At 38.3% G+C, this 24,601-nt stretch overlaps 1 protein-coding gene across 1 annotated transcript in view; it reads right to left on the minus strand.

The window, feature by feature from the left end:
- lingo2 (leucine rich repeat and Ig domain containing 2) overlaps positions 1–21,158 on the minus strand; it is a 310,446-nt gene extending 289,288 nt beyond the window's left edge. The window contains exon 1 of the mRNA XM_073820548.1: positions 20,543–21,158. The gene's annotated coding sequence lies outside the window, so the exon portion shown is untranslated. The remainder of the gene's footprint in view (positions 1–20,542) is intronic.
- Positions 21,159–24,601: the final 3,443 nt, after the last annotated feature.

Below are 24,601 nucleotides of genomic sequence, written 5' to 3' on the forward strand. Positions count from 1 at the left end.
CATCCAATAGACAAATATAGCAACATATAGACAGATAGAGTGATATGTGGACAGACATAACATCCAATAGACAGATAGAGCAACATATAGACAGACAGAGCATCCAATAGACAGATAGAGTGAAATGTAGACAAATAGAGCATCCGATAGACAGATAGAGCGACATGTAGAAAGATAGAACATCGAATAGACAGATAGAGTGACATATAGACAGACATATCATCCAATAGACAGACAGAGCGACATGTAGATAGATAGAGCATCCAAAAGACAGATATAGCAACATGTAGACAAAGCATCCAACAGAGTGACGTACACAGATAGAGCATCCAATAGACAGATAGAGCAACATGAAGATAGAGCATCCAAAAGACAGAGCAACATGCAGACAAATAAAGCATTCCAATAGACAAATATAGCAACATATAGACAGATAGAGCGATATGTGGACATACATAACATCTAATAGACAGACAGAGCAAAATATAGACAGACAGAACATCCAACAGACAGACAGAGTGACATGTAGACAGACAGATAGAACATTCAAAAGACATATAGAGCAACATGTAGACAGACAGGACATCGAAAAGAGTGACATATAGACACATAGAGCATCCAACAGAGTGACATGTAGACAGATAAAGCATCAAATAGACAAACAGAGCAACATATAGACAGACAGAGCATCCAGTAGACAGTTAGAGTGACATAGACAGACAGAGCATCCAATAGACAGATAGAACAATATGTAGACAGATAGAGTGACATGTAGAAAGATAGAGCATCCAATAGACAGAGCATCACGTAGATAGATAGAGCGACATGTAAACAGATAGAGCATCCAACAGATAAAGAACATGTAGACAGATAATGCATCAAATAGACAAATAGAGCGACATATAGACAGACAGAGCATCCGATAGACAGATATAGCAACACGTAGACAAATAGAGTGACATCTAGACAGATAGATAATCCAATAGACAGAGTGACATGTCGACAGATAGCAACATGCAGACAAATAGAGAGAGACAAATAGACAGAGCAGCAAGCAAAACGGTTTATAAACCGATTTAGAGCAACTGAAATAAAATATAAAAAGATGTAAAAGCCAGGAAGCGTTAGACAGAACGAAAGATAGAGCGACGGACAGACTGAAATAAAGATAGGACAGCCAGAGAGACAAACAAACAGACAGACAGATAATCTCCTGTGGGTATTTTTAAACTCAAACAAACTGAAAGGAAGCCAATTTTTCATTTCTGAATTTTGCACAACCCTGCGATCCAGTTTTAATCATGTTTGCCAGTTGCAACATTCTGCCCTTGAGCAAGGCACTTAACCCCAAATCCTCCCAGAGAAGCTGAAGTGACTTACCGCAGGATGCTACAGTACCAATTTTCTTTGTAAATATGTGCAGTTTCACTAACATTTGCTTTGTAAAAATGCTATTATAGTGTTTTGGTTGAACTATTGCTACACACATCACATACTATACACTGTTAAGACACAACTGTGCCCTGAGAACATGGTCACAACAACGTTGTTGTTGTTGACATCGCTTTTGTGCGACTTGTGCACACAACAAGAGGGTCACCCATCCAACGGCACACTCCAGTAGGCTTGTTACATTCCTATTGTGCACGGAAGTGGAGATGCAAAACAAAAGGGTACCAGTGGGACAAAGATAGCCTGAAAAATGCGATTTAGGTTCCTCTTTTGTAACGAATGTCTTTGTTCAATAAAAGCTCCATCTAAGGAATAAATACCTGTGAGAGAGCCAAGGTAACCGTAAGTCTTATCAGCACAGGAAGAGATAAGGAGTGGGATTCTGTGGACAGCATGGTCTGTCGTCTTAGGTGTGTGCCTCAGCCACCGATAAAGCTAAGCATCGAACATCCACTTCTGACGGCTTCCACTATATCTGTGAGTCAAGGTTACTCTCCAATTTAAGCTGCAGAGTTTGCAGATCAAGTATATCACAACAGGTTTGGTGATTATGGATCACCTCTCCTGTATCTCTCACACACAAAAAGAATGACAAACTACTTGTGTTTATAACCACAAACTACTAGACTGTTTATAGCACTAAAGTGAACTCAAAAGTGTGCACTGCCTAATACAGTACATTTTAAAATATAATGGCTGCTTTGATTGCAAGAAATCTGAAGGGTTAAATTAGATTGAAGTTGGTTGGTTTTCATCTTCAAGGATGTGACACATATGCCTACGAAGTGTGCAAAATGTCTAAGTACAGCCCTTTTTGCTTAGTCTTAGCTCATAGAGTGAACTTTATGACATTTGCTATGTCGTAAAGAGTAAAGGAGTGAATGTGTCATTGGTTTTGGAAACAGTATATGCTTGAATAGATAAAATGCCTCAGTCTAAAATGTTCTCTCATGTGCCTTGAAAGATCAGAACAGCAGCGAGATGATAGACATAAGCAATGGAAAAATTTCCACACTGACAGCTCTCAATTGTAGTATGAGAAAGTCTCTTGCTGACACTTACCTCATTATAATAGCAACAGATGTAGATGCAGCAGATATTGACTACATACGCTGTCTGAACAAACAGATCTGATTTCATCTCTTGCAAAATGACAGTGCAGGCAGTCGGTAGTACAGATCTGATTTGAAAACCAAATTGGATTTGTGTGCAGTGTGAACCAAGGCTTCAAGCTCAGACGTATTATCCATCACTCTATTTGATTTCAGCCATTTTGTTTCAAGATGAATTTGCTTTGAAAGATTTACTCGAGTTGTTTTTTTTTTTTTAAGTCTAAGCCCAAGACTGTTAAATCAGTAAGTTTTAAGAAAGTATCAATCAGAAGTATTTAATAACTAAAGGAATAGTTTACCCATTGATGAAATTTCACCCTCATGTTGTTACAAACCTGTATGGCTTACTTTCTTCTATAGAGCACAAAAGAAGATAAAAATACGAAGGTCATTACGACGATGCTGTTTTTGCACTGAGAGAATTTCCTGTCTTCTTCCAGCCATATCTTCCCCTCCATCTCTGCTCGGCTCTCAATGTGACCTAGTTCGCAGCTAATGAAAGCATTTTTTCCCCTTTCCTCCTCCATCACATGGGTACGTGCAAGGTTACCTGACCTTAGCATATGTTGGTGGTGCTTGGGCCTCTGCCAACCAAGGAGAACACATTTCAAACAAGAAACAAAAAACCTGGGGCCAGGGCAGTCGAAATTTAGGCCGGCCTAAAACATAGGCATTCGTTCACAGTACTGCAGGGAAAAAATGAAGCTTCTGTCATCAATCGTTCCTGTCATGACAGAAGAGGTGATTCCTCTTGGCCTGTCTGAAGTCAGGCTAAAAGTCTGCCAGAATCTCTCAATGAAAGCTCATTCAATAACACTAGGGTTTTTTTATCCTCATCCTGCTGAATGACAGACGGGGGGAGACACGTGCCAAGAGCTTGATGCTTCAATTAACCATGGCGAACACCCCATCCCTTCCCCTCCTAATGAGGCAGCAAATTTAGCCTTTTTTGCCTCTTAATTCTCCTCCCTGGGTGACTGCTCACTTGGCCTAGCCAATACTAATTTGAAAGATCTAACCTCAATCAGCTTTGCATTTATAGATCTTAAACATAAAAAAACTTCTTAAAACTATTGGTCGATTAGAGAGAGAGAGAGAGAGAGAGAGAGAGAGAGAGAGAGAGAGAGAGAGAGAGAGAGAGAGAGAGAGAGAGAGAGAGAGCAAGAGAGCGAGAGAGAGAGAATACTAATAAATTTAAAACAGCATAAAAATTGCCAGGTGGCACTTGTCTTAAGACAATAAAAGTTGAATAATTAGCACATTCAGCAGCCTAAATAACACATAGTTTTGTTTTATACATGGATTGCATTTATATATTTATTCATTTATTAATTTATTTATGCCAGGTGGTACTTGTCTTAAGACAATACAAATAAAAACACATGGTGAATAATTAGCATATTTAGCAGCTTGATCTCATTATTATTCATAGTTACTCTCAGTTTTATACATTTGGTTATGCATAATATACACTAAAATGTGCAATTTGGATGTACTGACAGCATCTAAAACATATGTACAGTTGCAATCAAAATTATTCAACCCCCCAGAGACTGTGGTACTTTACAAATACAAGCTTTTCTGAAGATCCAGGACTTTATAAAAATGCATCTACAACAGTTTACTGTCATAATAAAAGTGATAATGTTAGTATATAATGTAATGTATGACAGCTATGTCATAATAATTCAACCCCCTAATCAACATTGCTGTTTTAAGTCACTTATTTTATGGTAGGGAACAAAATAGCCTTGAAAAACAATTGAGCCTCTATAGAAACTCTATTAGAAAAACAGAATTAACTAGCCCATGCATGTGCTAAAGTTGAGTAGCAAATATGGTAAAGTCAACAGAGCTCTCACAAAAGCTATAGAGAAGAAATAGTTTTATTATATTAGAAAGTTTAAGGCTACATGAAGATTTCCAAGACATGAAAACTTTCTAGAGACACAGCTGGCAGCCTTATTCCTTAGTTTAAAGTGTGATGTACCAGAAAACCTTTGAGGGTCTTGAACAAACAAAGCACAATATCATATCATCGACAAAAGGAAGAAAAATATTTCAATGCAGTGTACAAGAAAAACACTAGACAAGTATAGCCTTCATGTTGAGACATCTTGCTTCATGTTGAGACTTCTTGACCAAGAAGAACAAAAAGGCCTTGAACTTGACTTGAACATGCTAAAATTCATTTGGATAGATCTGTGAAGCTCTGGAAGAATGTTTTATGGAGTGATGTGACCAAACTGGAACTTTTTAGACCTGTGGATCAGCATGTCTGGTGCAAAACAGGCAAAGCTTATAGGCAGAAGAATAACATCTCCATCATCAAACATGGAGTTAGGCCATTCCTGTTATGGGGTTGTTTTACTGTATAGCAGGAAGTGAAAACCATGACCATATGAAGGATTTCATGGGTTCTTTGAAGTATCAGGCCATTTTGGCAATAAATCTGATGCCTTTGGTGCAAAGACTGAAGCTAATGATCAATGGACTTTCCTGCAGGACAATCATCCCAAAGTATACATCCAAATCTACTTATGCTTGGTTCAGGGATCAGTCATAGAATATTCTTGAGTGGCCTGTTCAGTCTTCAGATTTAATTCCCATTGAAAATATTTGGTTGAATTTGAAGAAAGCAGTGGCAATGTGAAAACCAAGGATCGTCAGTGATCTGAAAAATTGTTCAGGCGAGGAATAGGCCAAGACTGCAGTAGAGAGATGATAGAAGTTTCTAAGCCCTTTCAAATAGTGTTTATTGGTGGTTTTAAAGAATAAAAGATTCTGCACCAAATTTTACTTTGGGGGGTTGAATAATTTTAAAAATGAACATTTAGAGCCAATCTAATTTTAATCGTTCATTCTTAGAATTACTCAAATGTGTATTAATAAACTTTCTCCATTAGTGTACTGATGCCTTTGCTGAATTGTTTTTACAAAATTTAGTTCTCTGCAGCAAAATGTCTTGCAGGTCAAGGGTGTTGAATACTTTTGATTGCAACTGTATATGTGAACCAGTTATATATAGTATATATAAAGTATATTTACATACAAATAGCAATCAGATCACAACAATCAGATCACAAGTCAATAAAAATATTCAGTACTCAGTCAACTTATTTTTTTTCTAACAGATTATTCTTTTTTTATTTCACTTTACTTTCAGCCCTACTTTAGCATTTATGCCACCTTGATTTATAGGAATCAAACAAACATAATTTGGAGAAGACAGAAAATGATACGAGCCAGACTTGCATCAACCACTTAAGCGCCACAGCTCAATATATGTGCCAATCACTAAGCCCCAGCTCTGGCCATTGAAGCTTTGTTGGCGAAATTTCCATAAGTGTCATTTTTAAACGTCTCATTTGAATATTCTGTCAACAGCAGCAACATACACTATGTTGATGCTATTTTTAATTGGCATTTGCAAACAACCTTAAATGGTTATGCCTAAAAACACTGCAGTGCATATGCAATTTGGAAGGCTTTAAAGTAAATAATGACACATATTCACCTCCTCTATGAGGATCTGCCAGATCCATTGTCTAATTATGCTAATTCTGCAGAACGACACCCGAGCGGACTCGTCTCTCTTTGCTGCATGTGGTGACAGAGAATCTTTTGATCTAAATTTAGCTGCACCATCTTGCCCTTCAGCCACACCCATCAATTCCAGTCGCAGTTGGACTTGGCCGTGCCAATCAGCAGTGCCTCCTCGCTCTGCCAAATGAGAGAAGGTCTGCTTGGCACCTTCCAAAAAAGCAGCAGAGTTAGAGGAGGATGAGGCTTCTTTTCCTGGGTGAGTCTTGGGCGTCTGCCCTGGCCATCTGGGGCTGTGAAGAATGAGGAGGAAGCAGACCAGGACTATGTGTGAGAACAGAAATCTGCACTTTTCCCTGTGAAGAACGGCCGTGCTGTTAGCTTGAGCTTACCAAAAACTGTGCCGTGTTTTCCCAAATGACATTTGAAACATATATTTCCCCATTTTTCACTCGTATGGGAACAGTGTGGAGCGGCACGGTTCTTATTTCACAGTCAATCTCAATCGCTGAAGCTGAATACAAAACACGATCTTCTGGGCTTTCACAGAATGCTGACTAACTGACTTTTAAGAAGTTAAAAGCATAAATTATGCCTGAAGAAAGAGTATCAAAGTTCACACTTGGGTGAATCTTACAAAACATGTCAAGAGCATCTCCGGGTAACATTTCACTACAAATCAAAAGAAAAATAGCTTCACTTTAAGGAAATGAAGTCTATTTTTAGGACCGTTACATTTGTTGGCATCGTAACCTTGCTTTCATGACAATTAAACATACATTGCTGTTGAAAAGTTTGAGATCAGTAAGACTAATGTTTTTTTTCTTCTTTTTTTTAAAGTCTCTTATGCATCAAGACTGCATTTATTTGATTAAAAATACAGAAAAAACAATAATATTGCCAAGTGTTATTACAATATAAAATAATGTTTTTTTTAATTATTTTAATATACATAATTTTTTTCCTCTGATGCAAAGCTGAACTTTCATGAGTCATTACTGTCTTCAGTGTCACATGATCTTTCAGAAATTATTTTAATATGCTGACTTATTATTAGAATCATCTATGTTGGGAACAGTTGTGCTACCAATTTATTTTTTTTTTTTTTTTGGAACCTGTGATGCTTTTTTCAGGATTCTTTGCTCAATAAAAATTTTAAAATAACAGCATTTATTCAAAAGATAAATCTTTTCTAACAATATAAGTCTTGGCTATCACTTTTTATCAATTTAACACATCGTTGCAGAATAAAAGTAATAATTTCTTTCAAAAAAACTATTTTTAATAAATGCTGTTCTTTTTAACTTTTTATTCATCAAAGAATCTTAAAAAAGTATTACAGGTTCCATAAAAATATTAAGCAACACAACTGTTTCCAGCACTGGTAATAAATCAGCATATTGTAATGATTTCTGAAGGATCATATGACACTGAAGACTGCAGTAATGATGCTGAAAAATTTAGCTTTGATTAAAGAAATAAATTAGATGTTTAATGTATATTATATGTTATATGTATAATGTATATATACTTATTTCTGTATTTTTGATCAAATAAACGCAGCCTTGATGAGAATTAGAAACTTGTAGTGTATTTTACCAACATATTCTCTACTACTATGACTAATAATCATTCTAATTATTGTAGTAAAAAAAGTGCAATACAATATTACATATGATATATCTGTTGTACTAGAAGATTTAATTTATGCACAATTCAAAACATTGCATTGCATTGCATTACATTATTATTCTCCACAAGGAGCCATTCACAAAGGACACATTCTTGCATTCAATCAGCAAAATGAAACAGAATGGCTTCATCTCGAGAGACATTTTTAAAGTTGAACTAGTAATGAGGATTTAGGGGAAAGTATGTGCTTAATTGTCGTGAAAATAACTCCACGACTTAATGGTGTTAAAAATAGGCTTTAGTTTCTTTCATGCACATTCAAATTTCATTTGATTTTAGGGGGTGTGCATGACCTGGACTTGTTTTTGTGAGATTTACCCAGTTCCTCCTAGCCTGCTCGGGTGAATCATAACAGATGTGATGCCGCCAGTCAACGTGCCAAATGCAGCAGAGGAAAATAGCAAAGGCTTGATCACTTCACTGCATCTTTTAAGCCCCATCTAATATGATCAGGGTGCAGGCTGCTCGTATTGTCATGCATGACTTTCTGGCAAGCTCCCACTGAGAAGACGAATACTTAATCCAAAGCGTTCTCTCTCTCTCTTTCTCTCTCTCTCTCTCTCTCTTTCAAGTTAAAATGGTGTTATAATGATATCATTTGTACTGTTTGTGAAGGTGAATTAACTTTTAATTTGTTATTATTTTAAATTTGGTTGTATAGTTTATGTGATAGTGGTCTTGGACTTTTGAATATTGTTTAATAAAGTTTATTTTTAAAAATCAAATCTCTCTCTCTCTCTCTCTCTCTCTCTCTGTTTCCATTTCCCTCTAACGCTCTCCTGTCCTCCTAACAAGCTTGTACCAACATCTGTCTAGATTCATGTCTCATCAAAGAAATTTCCACCCTTTCCCCACTTTCCGAATGCCTCACTCTTGTTCTTTCAACAATAGCATACAAACAGTTGGGGATAATGAAGTCTCCTTGGGCTGGGACAAAAAGAGGGAGAGAGAGAGTGCAGCTAGGAAGTGATCAAATATGGCCTAAAGCCAAATGCCTTTGTAGATGGTTTTTCAGTTCCCATTGATCTAAGGGTGGGCACATTGAAGAAATGAATAATTTATGGTCTCTTTTTGGTGGGTAGGGGTTTTCAGAATTTAGTCTCAGTGGGAATATAAGTGCCAGAACTAGAGAAGCGTTAAGGCTAATTCCTGTTGAGGAATGCATGTTATTCAAAAACAATATATTTATATCAAATATGCAGCATGCAGGACGCTCTCAGGGAGTAATGGATGGGGACGCACTTTTTTTAGTCATATTTTACTGTGCACTGATAGCACCATATTGTCACATAAATCAGTGACAGGTGCCTTTGGGTATGGTATAGGAGCATTCCAGCATCCGCCAAATGCAGCTTGATGCACTTTGTGATCCCAGGTGGGAGATTGGTATATTTTCAGCTTCGTTCTTACAGGTACAGTAAGGAACGTGCTCTGCACAGCGTCTGCAGTACTGGAGCACAGCCAGTAAGTATGTGCAACTGACGGTATGAGTCAGGGTGACTCAGAATTTGGCTGCAGTTGGCGAGATAAATATTCAAGGGCAGGTAGACTTTGCACTTGAAATATTCAAACTAATTGTTTTACAAAGTAACAAATATCCTTTTAAAAGTGCATGAGGTTAAACGGTGTTAAAATGGAAAACAGATCTATTGGAAAGGTAAAGAGCAATGGGGAACAGAAGAAACTCAAAATATAATATGTAAATCATAAAAAACAATAATTATCAAATATGTATAATTTCTACTTATCTAAGAGGCTAACAAATTTAAATTAGGAATCTACACAGCTAGTTGTACTGCCAAAGAGAAAATGGAAGTTAATTTGTGCAAGCATGACTGCAGCTCATTTTGTCTAAGTCTGAAGCTGTACATATAATTACTCCCTGTAGATATGGGCTAAAGGTATGATCACATTAGCGAAACTTGTGAAACTTGTGTGTGCAAAAACTTTACAGAAAAGTTACCTTTAAACCAAGCAACTTTCTGAAGCTTTTCCATGTTGACGTGAAACTCACAAGTGCACAGATTCCCACTTAAATGACTGGATTTCACCAAGCAACAGAAGATGTGACTGCAACTTAAAGGGATAGTCCAACCAAATTAATTACTCACCCTCATGTTGTTACAAACCCGTAAGACTTTGTTTATCCTCAGAACAAAAATTAAGATATTTTAGATTAAATCCAAGAGCTTTCTGAACCTGCATAGACAGCAACACAACTGACATGTTCAAAAGTAGCATATATACAGACGATGAACTAATAGAGGCTGTTGTACATTGTACAGGAGAGAAGAAATTGTTATATAAAATTGTTATTTTTGTTTTCTTTGCACACAAACAGTATTCTTTTAGCTTTATAAAATTAAGGTTGAACCACTGATGTTGCATGGACTATTTTATCAATAACCTTACTACCTTTCTAGACCTCGAACGTGTCGTGTTGCTGTCTATGGAGAGTCAGAAAGCTCTCAGATTTCATCAAAAATGTCTTAATTTGAGTTATGAAGATGAACAAAGGCCTTACATGTTTAAAACAACATGAGGGTAAGTAATTAATGACAGAATTTTCATTTTCGGGTGAATTATTTCTTCAAGTCTTTCAAATACAGTATATCTGAATATGTACCATCTGTCTGAAGATCATTTGAGTAAAATGGCAAAAAAAGAAAATCACAAACATGGATAAATCTGGCTTCAACCAATGTTCTTATTTGATATTCCTTAACTTTATACTTTCAGCAACTTCGATTGAACTCCACATGCATTAAAGTCCAGCCCAGTTTGACGTATCCAGCCACCTGGTCTAAGATGTTCACCTGCTGTCATCTGCAGAGAGGTTATGACTGGATGTTTCTTAAGTGTTTATATACACTCTCATGAAAGGAAATGTGCAAGAAAAATGTATGCTAAGGGGTATATATTCACATACAGGTGCATATTTAGACATTGACATGCATTTTTAGAAGTAGAAAAGGTAGAAAGGTGTAGCTTTGAAGGTATTTGCATTTTTTTTTTTTGTTGTGACAGTGCAAGATGACAAGAAACATAGAAGTGTATTCATTCATTCATAAATTAATGATATGATTGACATTTCTAGGTTCTCCAATATCTATTGTTGTTTGTCAGCAGTATAATTCTTGGAGAAACCCATCCATTAGCATCCTTATTTTTCACAGCAGCTCTGCCTTTGCAGATAGTTGCTATCTTTGCTCAGGGTTTCTGAACCAATCACCTGAGCTGTGATGTGAAAGGCAGCAAACAGCATAAAAAATAAATCTATTTCAAGCTCTAAAGAAGCCCTCCAAAAACTCTGTCACTGGTAAGGCATCTATAATAAAATAAAACTCTTCCAATTTGTTGCAAAAAAAAAAGATTATCAGAATACACAGCTATAGCTGACTAGGAAATTACTTTGGAAGACAAGAAGCTGATATATTATTAAAATTTAGCAGAATCTAAACACACACACACACACACACACACACACACACACACACACACACACACACACACACACACACACACACACACACACATTCTCTTTCTGTAAGAGTTCGATAAGAGCTTCTTTCTTCCTCTGCTCGCTTCTGGATGCATGCCAGTGGCGGACCGCAGCTTTGTGAGCTGGACAGAACAGCGGCATCCCCAGGAAGTCTCTCCCTGCCATATTCCCCCACATCCTCTTCCGTCCGACCCCCACCGCCTAGTATTTTATCCTCAGCTAGACCCAGGGGCCCGGGGATCCTCAGTAATGCAGCCTCATTGATTTATAATTCCGTGCTGTGCTGGCATCCAAGGGTAGAAATTACACATGTTGACAATGGGAGCACTGCTTGTTCGAGCTGAGGTAAAGGTCATCATTTAGATGCTGTGGCTTTGTTCCCAAGCCTCTCGAACAGCGTATTAACATCCAGAGCGCACCCAAGTTAAAACACAGCAAGGATGCTCCATCATGAAAAAGCCAGTGCTCTTTGATAATGCAGTACACCATTGGGTCCCATTGATGTCTGTGGTTTGTATGGACTAATGTGGCTTTCCCAGCCATCAGTGTCCGAAACATACATTTTTTTTCGATCTGATACACCTCCTGGAATGAATGACAACAAATATGCACTCAAATCCAAGGTTGGCAAACATTAACATAAGTGTTTCTGAAGGAAGTGCTTGAGCTGGAATGGAGTGACATCTTCACGACCTCCCTCAGGAAAGCTCTCTCTCAACAAGCAGCCATTTTTCAAATTTAACACACCCTCTCTTGTCCCTAGTTAAACATCTCTCGGTAGAGCGTGCTGTCTGAAGTGCCTATGTGAACTCTGTGCTGTGCATAGCTGAATAGATAAGGCAATGACTTGTTGATTAAACATATTCAATTGAATTTAAGTTTAAAAAGCTAGACACTATTAAAAAGCTATACACATTTCATGTTCAGCATATACGCTCTATTTCTTTATTGTATAAACACCAATAAACCGTATTTGTAACCCCACCTTAATCCTCTTTGCTGAGTAAGACTTAATATCCCCAGACTGGTCAATTAGTCTATGCCATGTCTCAGCTTAAATTTTTAACTGTATGGATGAGCCTTGTGCCCTAATAGAACGCATGCAGCAGTTTTCTAGCCTCTGAAGAACAAGCCAGTCAATAACCTAAATAAAACGCTCACCGACAGCAGTGAAGGCGGTGGTGAGAGAGAGAACGGTCATCAAACTACTTAAGAACAGCTGATACAAACAAAACCACTGACCAAGCCCATGCCGAATCTGCACACACAGCGCCACAAAAAGCTTGGTTGATTTCTGCAGAATTGGAATGCCCACCATTCATGAAGTTTTAAGTATCTTTGCCCCTTGTATGCTTGTTTATGAAATTTTCTGGCAAATTTAATTTGGTCTTTAGTTACTAATAAGATTTGAAATCTTCCCAGCTCATTCAACACCACTTTTCCATGTTCAGATACAGATTGTCCACAAAACATAAACAAATGACAAATGAAAAGAAAATGAGACTGGAACCATCACTGGTCTATAATTTTTAAATATATATATATTAACAATTTTTTCGATATACAGTTCAGGTCAAAAGTTTACACCCCCCTTTAAGAATCTGCAAAATGTTAATGTCAAAACCATGCATTAAGAGCCAGGGGGTGAAAACGTTTTGAATTTGAAGATCAGGCAAAAGTTACACATCTCTATTCAAAAGTTTTCACCCCCTGGCTCTTAATGGTTTTTCCTTCTAGAGCATCAGTGGGCGTTTGAACCATCTGTAATAGTTGCATATGAGTCCCTCAGTTGTCCTCAGTGTGAAAAGATGGATCTCAAAATCATACAGTCATTGTTGAAAAAGATTCAAATGCACAGAAATAAGTGACTCATGAACAACTATCACTAAACAAAAAAACACAGCTGTGGATCATTCAGGTAACAACGCAGTATTAAGAATCAAGGGGATGTAAACTTTTGAACTTTTATGTAAAAAAATTTAAGAGATACTGTATAATCAGTCCATAAGCTATTTTTTAAAAATCATTTGGTAGAATGTGTATCGCATTCATGCTTGTGCAAAAAAAAGGTATTCGGCTTGGCAATTTCATAAGCCTATGGTCCTATGCTTTCAGCCCAACAGGAGAATGACCGTGTCAAGGTCCCAATTGCCATCATTTGTTTCAAATGATTAGTGTCAATAATTACTTCCCTATTAATGAAATTCATCTGCTATCGCAAAACAACATCATTATGGATTGGTTAATTGGATGAGTTTAGGCATATTAGCCAATATTACATCTAAGCATGGAGGGGTGCTGCTTTATGGTCCATTTTCAGCTAATTGCATTTTGGGCCCTTGTTACAAGCATCATGAATGTGCATCTGCCATGAGAATCTCTCTCCCTCTCTCTCTGGATCAATGTATGGTTGAAATGTAATTATCAAGTCAGTGAAGGTGTAGACAGCTGTGTCTTGCTTACCATCCAACATAGCATTCACAAAACATGTTCAGATTATCTGCTTGGAGAAATCAGGTTTAGATATTTAGGGGCATGAAAAGATCTATGTTCAATCACACAGCGTACGTATAAAGGAATAGCTGATTGCAGCTAATTGATCTTAACTTGTATTGAACCTGGAATATAACATAGCTTAGCTCCTATTGCAGAGATGTGGAGCTCCAAGATGGTGAAGGAAGAACTGCACTATGCCTGCCTTTCCTCTTCTCTTTTCTTAATAACCCTATTGTCGCCTAACACAGTACAGAAACTCTAAAACACTGTTTCAGAATGATACCAAAAGCAAAGAACCTTATTTGAAGGTTATACTAGAGCCCTCTCTTCATAGCAGAACCTGAGGCAGACCAAACTCTGTCTTAGATTCCCTCCCCGTCTCTCCTCACATACAGCTAAAACACTCCCTTATTCTTCCCTTCTTCTCCATCACATCACCCCACGACCCGGGCTAATGCTTGATGTCAACCCAGATCCAAAATCTCAGCACCACTTTAGCTTGAGGTGGCCTGTGTCCACCAGCTCCATGGAAGGTTGACTGCAAAGGCGACATTGGTGTCATGGTCACTGTCAGCCACTATCGGTCCTAATCCACCCCTCCAGAGCCAGTGGCGTCCATTCATTCCCCTGAGCACCTGCTGACATTGCCCTCTACCCTTCACTACACTCTTCCCGGGCTGTATAACAACCATCGAGCCCTGTCATACCACACCATCCGTTCCCCCAAGCACCCCAAACATTACAGGGCTGGGGCTGAAACAGGATGGAAAACGTCCTCTTAAGTTAGCATTGCTACGGGCTACATGTTTCAGTTTGGAACAGACCCTGAAAGACTTGACAGACTCTGTCTATGTCATTTAATTGAGACTCTTTGAGTTCTTAAGGTTTTCATTATACAGCATGAGGCAATACAGGTCTAACATAGAGAAATGTGGAAAAGATAGAAAAGCGAAGTGCACGGTTTATCCATGAGAAGCTTCTCATTATGAAACAAACACTTCACAATGCATCAGTGTGGTTTAAAATGGCAAGTTTTGGTTCAGGCCAAATTTTAGCTTAGACATCAAGAGGAGATCCAACACCGTCTCTTAACTATTTATGATCGGCAACCCAGTAGTTTAGAACCTCTCATGTTAAAGGTACCAAAATGAACAGATTTAATTGAGCTTTACCACTGATTAACTAGGATGTCACGAAAATCCTTATTAAGAAGATCACCTCATGTTATTTTTAAATGCTTTGTTTGCAAAATCTGGCAGAACTTTACAAACGCCCTGTGCATATTGCCAGCTTGTTTTCCACCAGACTTCAGAGACCCTTGAGGATTAGTGCTACCATCTGTCTGTATATACCATCCAGATGTGTTATACGAATACACTGATAAATATGTTTATGTTGACAGAAAGCAGAGGGCTGTAAGTGTAACAATCAAAAGAGGAGCAGCAGTGCCAGTTCTCTGCTAAAATTAGTCTACGCGCAATACATCTCTCCGGTCATTCAGTGGTCTACACTTGCCTTAGGGATCAAATCAACAAGCACTGAAAGATGGCAGATGGGGCCAGTGCCCAATTTAGAGCTTTTTTTTGTTGTTGTTATTAAGACTGGCGGCAATGAGTAGGCATGACTGTTTTTGTGGTGGCCATGCCAACATAACATCACCCTGATGTGCACTAATGATCTGAAGTCCTGTGACAGAGTCATCCAAGCTCGCTTGTGAGAAGGTAAGAGTCATTCCGCTAAAGGTCACAGTCTCCAAAATACGGAAAACAAATGTTGACAGAACAATGAGCATTGATTTTTTTTTTTTTTTTTTTGCTTCATTTCTTAATGGACTCACTATAAATATAGTCACAGTCAAAGGCTGAATCATCTCTTTCAGGTAGCAAGAGCTCTTGTACTGCTGAAGGATTGTATATTTATCCTCTTTGGTCTCCCTTTGACGTAAATCACATGTTTTTGTTGCCACATCCTGTGGAAAGTGAGCTTTTTTTTAATAAATTGCAAGAAAAAAATGCAATGCGGCAGTTTTCAGTACAAAGTCAAGAACTTCGCCCCAAAACAACACTTTGGAAAATGCAAAAACAAACCCTTCTAGCTACGTAAACTCTACCATACGTTTTTGCATTCTGGAATATATCAGAATGCAATTCATATTTATGGTCACATTTATGCAGATGCTTTTATCCAAAACTGCCAACATTTTATCATTTCATATATTCCCTGGGAATTCCCTCTCCCTCTATATATACATACCTCTACATTTTAGAATTGGAGTATCTTTTGGTTTAACTGGTAGAGCATGATGCTAACAAGGCCAAGGACCTAGGAAACACACTAATAAAACTGACATGTATTTTAATTTGTTCTAAATAAAAACTGTGAAAAATATGAATTGTATTGTAAGCAAATGGATATTTGTGACCCTGGATCTCAAAACCAGTCATAAGGGTCAGTGTTATAAATAAATAATCTTTCCATTGATGTATGGTTTGTTGGAATATGACAATATTTGGTCGAGATACAACTATTTAAAAATCTGAAATCTTAGGGGTTTAAAAAATATATTGAGAAAATCGCCATTAATGTTGTCCAAATTAAGTTTTGATATATTTATGGTAGGCATTTTACAAAATATCTTGATTGAACATGATCTTTACATAATATCCTAATGATTTTTCCCATAAAAGAAAAAAAATTATCATTTTGACCCATACAATAGTAACTTTGGTCTAAGATTTTTACCACAAAAGTAAAATTAGATTGCATGGTATGCATGCATAACCAGAATGCACACTCATAATCTGCTGTTCACCCTGCCAAAATTTAGATTAGGCCAGCCTAAGAAGGTCTGTTTTGATGGTTTAACATGGCTTTGGTCTCCCTTTGACATAAATCACATGGTTTTGTTGCCCCATCCTGTGAAAAGTGAGCTTTTTATAAACTGCAAGGCAAAGGCAATGCAGCAGTTTCCTAGCCTGGCTAACGCCAGACCACGTTATGACTTCGTCATGATTCGTGGTCTGGGAACCACATGTTCATTTTCTCGTATTTGAGGCGTGGTTTACAAATGCCCAGAGCCGTTTATTGGGCGATACGAATGTCTATCAAATGCGCCTGTGCGTAGTTCATAGCCAATCGTTTCAATTATACCGGATGACGTATGTAGAGCGAACGCCTAAAGTTGCTCTTTTTTTTCAAAATAAACTTGCGTTCTAAACTACTTAGAAGAACACTATACCCTGTCTACACCGGACGCGACAGTTGCCGCGCCGCAACAGCTAAAGTCTGTCTACACTGGACGCGACAAGGCGACCGTTGCAAATCATTTAAACTTTTGTGTGAGCACGTCATAAATAGAACGCGGCAGCAGATTACTGTCGGGATTTGCCATGTCTCGCCGCATCCAGTGTAAACAGCATAATAGGTTCTAATGTCATTTGTTGCGTCGGGTCACGCCGCTCACTTCCGGTGTAGACACGAAAGATAACTTCGCGGCTGCTGCCATGCTGGATCCATAGTAACAAACTGCTTCGGTGAGTCGCATAGAAGGCGTCATCGTCTTGCTGCTCCCTCCCCGTTCTGTGATTGGTTCCCTATCTTAGGTGAAAATTAGGTCCATGGTTTCCAGACTAGACTAGAAGCGTGAATAAAATCGCGCTGCGCAAGGCAGGATGGGGAAACCCAGGCTAGCAGTTTCCAGTACAAGGTAATGAAATTCACCCAAAACAACACCTTAGAAAATGCAAAAACAAACCCTTCTAGCTATGCAAACTCTACCATTAGTTTTTGCATTCTGGATTCATAATATTTACATTCACATCTATGCAGATGCTTTTATCCGAAACTGCTAACATTTTATCATTTCATACATTCCCTCTTAATCGAACCCATGACCTTGGAGTTGTTAGGCTTTGTTAGCGTCCTTTGGTTCATTTGGTAATTGAAAACTCATAAAACTGACATGCATTATAATTTGCACTAAATAAAAACATCTGATGAACTGTATTGTAAACAAAAGTCATCTTTTGACCTGAACCACACAACCAGTCATAAGGGACTTTTTTTTTTTTAATTGAGATTTATGCATCATCTGATAGCTGAATAAACAAGCTTTCCATTGATGTTTTAGGATATGACAATATTTGGGATCTGAGAGTGGGAAAAAATCCAAATACTGAGATAAAATTATTTAAAGTTGTCTTAATTAAATTCTTAGCAATGCATATTACTAATCCAAAATTATTGTTTTGATATATATGCGGTAGGGAATTTACAAAAAATCTTCATGGAACATGATCTTTACTTAATATGGTTTTTGCAATAAAAGAAAAATCAATAATTTTGACTCATATAATGTATTTTTGTCTATTGCTACAAATATACCCGTGCTACTTAAGACTGGTTTTGTGGTCACATTTATAAATCTTTGTCTGAATAATAGCAGAAAGTAACATAAGATTGCATGGTATGCATGCATAACCAGAATGCACACTCGCAATCTGCTGTCCACCCTGCCAAAAATTAGATTAATCCAGCCTAAATTGGTCTGTTTTGATGGTTTTACAAGGGTTTAAGCACTTGATAGTCAGTAATACTGGCTAAAACCAGCTAAATACCAGCTTGGCAAGACTAGGACACCAGTTAAACCATCTTAAACTGGATAAGACCAGCAAACCACCTTAGGCTGGATTTACTGTAGCTGCGATTGTGTAAATCAAGTATGTCAGGAATGCAATTGAGACATTATGTTTGTAATGGCAGCCGGTGTCAAAGCTTGTTTATGAGCACACTGAAAAGAAATACCTTTTCATTAGTCCGTGTAATTCCAGAGCGAAGCAGCATACCTTTGACTTGAAATGATGTTTGAAAGAAAATCAATCAAGTACACGATCAAAGCATCTTTGTGCGTTCAGAGCGCTTCGCAGTGACCTTGCCTCCTACGTTCAGGTTCACGGGACATCTGTAATCCTGTGACCCCATCTTTTCCACCATCAAACAACACATTTAACATACAAAGTTATCGAGATGGCCATGAGAGCACCTTCAGGCATGGCTGAGCTTCAACTTCACGCAGTGGCAAACCTCCTCCGATGCCACATGTGTTGATGCATCTGGCTAGACTGGGGACAAGCGATCCTGGCAATGCAGCGAAAGGCTTTTTCTGTGACTACATCTGCCAGTGCATTCTCATTTCCATCCAAGACCCTTGAAGGCCTGTTTCATAACAGCAGGCAGGCAGACTACGCTACTGCTGTCGCATAGCAATTACCCTATTTATATATTCATTGTACTGTATGTTTTGAAAAATCACATTTGAATGACAACTTGCAAAATCAATATATGGAAACGTTGATTTTATACAATCCAATCTAGACTCTACATGTCAATGATTGAAAGTGTACAAGAAATGCAACTGCACATCAAGCAGCCCTCAGCAGACCCAAGGACTGCGCGACTCTGCCCAGTTAGCGCTCAATAAAACATCAAAGATGTAGAACACACATCATCATCACACTCTCGCTTTCTTTCTCCATCCGCCTGCTTTTCTTTTTCTCTCTCAATCCGATTGAATTCAGCCATGTATTACTGACAAGACAGATCATTCATCACATTTCCAAAGCAAATCTCTCCTCCAACATTCACACGGACACATGAGAATCATTCTGTCACATTCAGATACTTCCTCCGCAAACTCCTCACATTAACAGACTGCCTAATCTGTTTTTATCTGCAGGCTAAGTCACGGGCATACCAGTAACGTGAGTGAAGACAATCATCACTATGGACAGGATAACAGAGGGGCCAGTTTCAACAGACAGGGTTATTTATTATTCAATTACTTTAAATATTTCAGGGCAGACAGGATGTGTATGCGATCATGAATATTTCAGTCCCTCCTGCAAAGGAGGGGGCAACTTGTCCACTACCGTCAGGGGAGTGCGCACACGCTCCTCGGCTGAGCCGTGGGACATTCACGCCCAAACCCAAAGGCCTGTCCTTCAGTCTGGAAAGAAATAAATAATAATAAAAAAATAATAATATTCTGTCCCCTCTCCATCTGGCCTCAGTTGCGTGAAGCAGCAGCACAGATATGAGGCTGTCAAACCCCCTCCATCACGCCTTCAATCTCTGTTTGCATTTTCGCACCCCTCCTTTCTCAAACGTGGTCACAAGATGGGCACTAAATTGCTTTATGCGAAGGTGCCGCGGCTGAACTTGTGGGAGAAGTGACAGCAAAAGTAATTATGTCGGGTGCAAGGAAAAGAAAAGACTGACAACAATCGGTCGGTTGCCAGCTTTGAAAGTTGCAGGAGCATCTTAAGATGTAGATTTAAAACCCCCCTCAAAATGACATATAGCTGGTGTTAACCCCTGCAAACCCCTCCTCCCAACCCCTCACCTCTATTTCCGACAAATGGGGAATCCTGTCAAAATGAAGACTGTCTTGCACTGTAATTACCCCCTTTGTCCCCCAGCACCCCAGTAATATCTGTCAAGGTGCGAAGGAATAAATCACGTTTTTAACGCCAGACCTCAGCACTGATTAAAATGCAATCCATTCACAGAGCCTTCAACTTTAATTAAACAGAACAATTTATGTAAATAGTTGACATAAAACAACTCAGACTTACATTCCCCCCTTTTTCCTTTTCAGCAGTCGTTGCGGTACACTAATCTCAGCTCTGTCAAACCCGAATTGCACTTGGTCGCACATGCAAGACATCGAACTTGACTAACATCTTACCTTAAATTGCTATTTGTGATCCTATACTCCACAGGCTGGCTGAAGCAAAGCAATGCACGACCCAAATCTCTTCAGTTTAGCCCCGCAAAACAACAAACACAAGAGCCTGAGATGCAAATCTATTTTCAACTCTTTTTGTCCTTGGTTCAGATTTCCCTTGATTACTCCCTGCTTTTATAATCCCGTCCTTTTCTTCTCCGTTATTCTTTTTTTTCCTTGAACGTCTTCTGTTTTCAATGCCGGGGCTGAGGGATGCTGCCTATCTCTGTGAGACTGAGAAAGGAAAAAGAGAGAGAGAGAGAAACGGAGGCAGCTCTCCTCCTCGTGCGCAAGGTCCTCCCGTCAGTGGCTGAAGGCAGCAACTGCGCTCCAACCTCGAAGAATCCCGCCGTGCACCACTCCGCTTAGCTCATCCTCCACAAGAGCTCGCATCCCGGAGAACTTTCAGACTTGCAAGCACAATCCGCACTCCACATCGAGGCTGAAAAGGAGCACAAACCTTTTGTGTTTAATCCGTGTGTCAGTTATTTTTTTCTGGATTGTGGATTTAATTGTCTATTCTCCCACCCGGCACAATGTCTAGATGCTCGGAGAATTGAACATTGCGCTCTCCCTCTCTCTCTTTCTCTCTCACACGCTCGCACATATGCACACACACGTTTGCCCTCCCTCTCACAGTTCTTTCCACCCCCTCCATCCATCCATCTCTCCCTCCCTTTTTCTCACTCTCTCGCTGCATGAGAGTCTGACAATTACTGCATTTGTGTTCGGAGTTGTGTCAAAGATAAAGAATCGCTTCCTACTTTCCTTAAGCAGGAATAACACGCGGCTCCATATGCGTGCAAATAAAATGAATGAACGATAATGAAGGGGAAAGCATGCTCTTCACAGCTGTTCCTGTCTCCTGAGCAAGCACACCGTCCACCCCTCCAAGGAGAAAACTGTACCGGTACCGGCGGAAGGGTCACCATTCAGTGTTGGCCAACTGTCAAGAGTGATTGAGGAGGTAGATGAAAATAGAAGCAGATGAAGCCAGCAGATCAGAGCGCTACCAGGAAGCAAGGACAATACACATCGAACAGCAACCGTGGAATCATATAATTAGCGGCATAAACAAAATTGCCAATTCCCTTATCACCTCGACACACATATGCAGGGAGAAAAGCCTCCGGGGGGCTAGTGAATGAGAGGCAGTGGCAGAACTAATAAAAAACAAAAAGAGGATTGGCCTGAACAATAGTATGAAGCGGAAGAGTCTTGCTGTATCTAGGTCTAACTGGCACACACACAAACAAACAAAATAAACAGAGATGACATATTTGGCCTACTAAGATGTTTGCAACTACTTTTAATGAATGAATATGCAGAGGCTTACATTTTGAGGTGTGGGTAGCATATATTTCTGATTAGCTGCATGGTTGTACTAGTGTTTGTATTAAAGATGTAATTTTTATGTTAAATGGAGTCAGCTTAATATGTAGGTTGATTTCCCAGGAGAGTGTATACATGGACTCTCGCTATCAAAACTGCTATTCATTTCAGCATCCAAAACAGCCTAATAAAGCCAAATATATGATTTTGGGGGTGGAACCATTTATTTTATCAACCAGTGGCAGGGGGAAGTAATGGGGAAACCTGTCTCAAAACACTTATTATTTTGACAAAAACCCTGTGTAAGCTGACACAGAAACTACACAAGCATAGATAATAAATAAAAGATAAAATGCATAACAGTAACGTTCAATTAGTTAACATTAGATATAATTAGCATTTATTAAACTGGGTTACTGTTAAGATTAGCGTAGTGCTTGTTGTTTCTCGTTCTACAATCGCAAATGCAAACATGGTGTTATGTTTATGCGGCGAGACGCAACACAACACGTAAAAAGACAGCCTTGTTTACAATGGGTTTTATTGTTTCTGTCTCGTCGCACAGAGAAACGGCATGGCAAGGGGCGTAACATTTCCGTCACATGCTTGAAGTATTCGGCCAATCACAACACACCGGATAGCTGGCCAATCAGAGAACACCTCAGTTTCCATCAATGATGAGTTTTGTAAAAATGGAAGCGTTTCTGAAAGGAGCAACAATAATGTACAGTATGTGGAAAATAATATGTTTTTTGAACCTTAAACTGCATAAACACACTGCAGTGCAACACATACACAAAATAATGCTCTTTTTAGTAACATCATATGACCTCTTTAATTTACATTGATTTATATTATATAAAAGAATCTAGTGTAAAAAATGGTTGCCTATTGTTAGTTCCTGATACCAAATGCATGCAATTAATGTTAACAAGCTAGCAAGCTAGATTAAAGTGATTATTACATTTTAAATATGAATATTTTTCTTACAAAAACACATCGATTCACTACAGGAGGCCTTTATTCACCTCTCAGAGCCGCGTGAGGCACTTTTTATTATGGATGGATGCGCTTTATTGGACTTGTTTAAGACTGTTAAAGAGAAACAATTTTTCATAAATCTCTGATTGCATTTGACTAAAAGAAGGAATGCATATACACCTATAATGACTTGAGGGTTAGTAAATAATGGGCTAATTTTCATTTTTGGGTGAGCTAAACCTAAATCCTTTGAAGTTGTCACCAAAAGATGCAGCAACTCTGTCTAGAAACTAGAACTAGAACTTTTAAGAACCCATTTTACTATAAATTTAGGTTATCATGCAACTTTAACCAACCGACACCTATCAAAACTAGAAAAACTGGAGCAGTTTGCATAAGAGAAGACCACATGAACAGTACTAAGGTGAAACGCATTCATATATTCAGATATATGAAATATTGAAAGACAGTCAATCTTTCCAATGCCACTTTGCTCATTTTGTGGTGAATAAGGACATAAATTGTGATTCCATCTGTTGTACTTTTGCAGAAACTCATATTTGCAGATGAAAAAAAAGACATTTCCTACAGTATGAAGGAATATATTTAAATTTTTATTTAGAAGTGATGTTTGTGTACTTCTGTCTATTTAAATTAACATAATTAAAGTAAATTAGAAATAGGAACAAAAAAAAAAAAACACAATGTGACTAGTATGTTATTTAAAAAGATGCACAAGGGTAAAATAACTATAAATATTTCAACATAGTGTGTTGATTTGTATTGAAACTCTTCACGTCCTATGAGAAAATGCGCATAATCACCAAAAGCCTCCAAGTTCACCGTTTTAATTATTGGCCATCTGGCACCAGGCATTAATAACTCACCAGAAATCCATCTATCCCCACAATGACACAGAACAAAGATTTAACAACTGCTATTTCCAGATGTATAATTATGGTTTAGATGTTTTAGTCATCTTTTGTGTCAGTTAGTCATGATGTTATACATCAAGGCCATGACAACAAACACAACTGACTGTAACCATTCTAATTTATTCTAATTTATTATACAGTCTAGCAGACAGTGTTTGAAATTAGCCACAATATGTTCTTAGGGTCAATCATTAAAAAGAAAGTCTGTCACTGTGGACAAACTCTGCATGGAGGCAAAACGAGGATAACATTTTAAAGTGGTATAACATTACAGTTACAGCAAGAACTGATAATGAACCTCTAAACTATTCAGCACTGACAGGGTTCACAATAAAATTAACAGAACTTCAGTTCATGTCTAAGAGAAGAACCATCAAGGCCTGATTTTCCCCCTCCTGTGGTGTTGATAATGGAGGAGAAGACAAATTTGGCCTGATCCACATCTTAAAAGCTGTTTAAAAAACATTCCAATAAGGCCTAGCAGAGAGTGTTTATTATTTCTAATCAATGCTGAATAGAAAAGAAAACCTCAAAAAGAAACTGTGCCAAGCCATCAAGCATCCATCCACAAATGACTTTGATTGAGAGGATCTGGTGGCTAGCAGCAAGACTCAGAACGGCTAATAAATTACTTCATATAAAAGTGATGTTAAAGCAATCTGCCAAAAAAAGCAGTGACTTCCTTTTGAAAAGTTATTAACTGAACACACAAAAATTCATAACTTGCATCTTTATATATAAGCCACATGTTTCATACAAAATCATTTTCTCA

The sequence above is a fragment of the Garra rufa genome, chromosome 16, assembly GCF_049309525.1.
Source record: "Garra rufa chromosome 16, GarRuf1.0, whole genome shotgun sequence".
In the NCBI taxonomy this organism is placed as follows: Eukaryota; Metazoa; Chordata; class Actinopteri; order Cypriniformes; family Cyprinidae; genus Garra; species Garra rufa.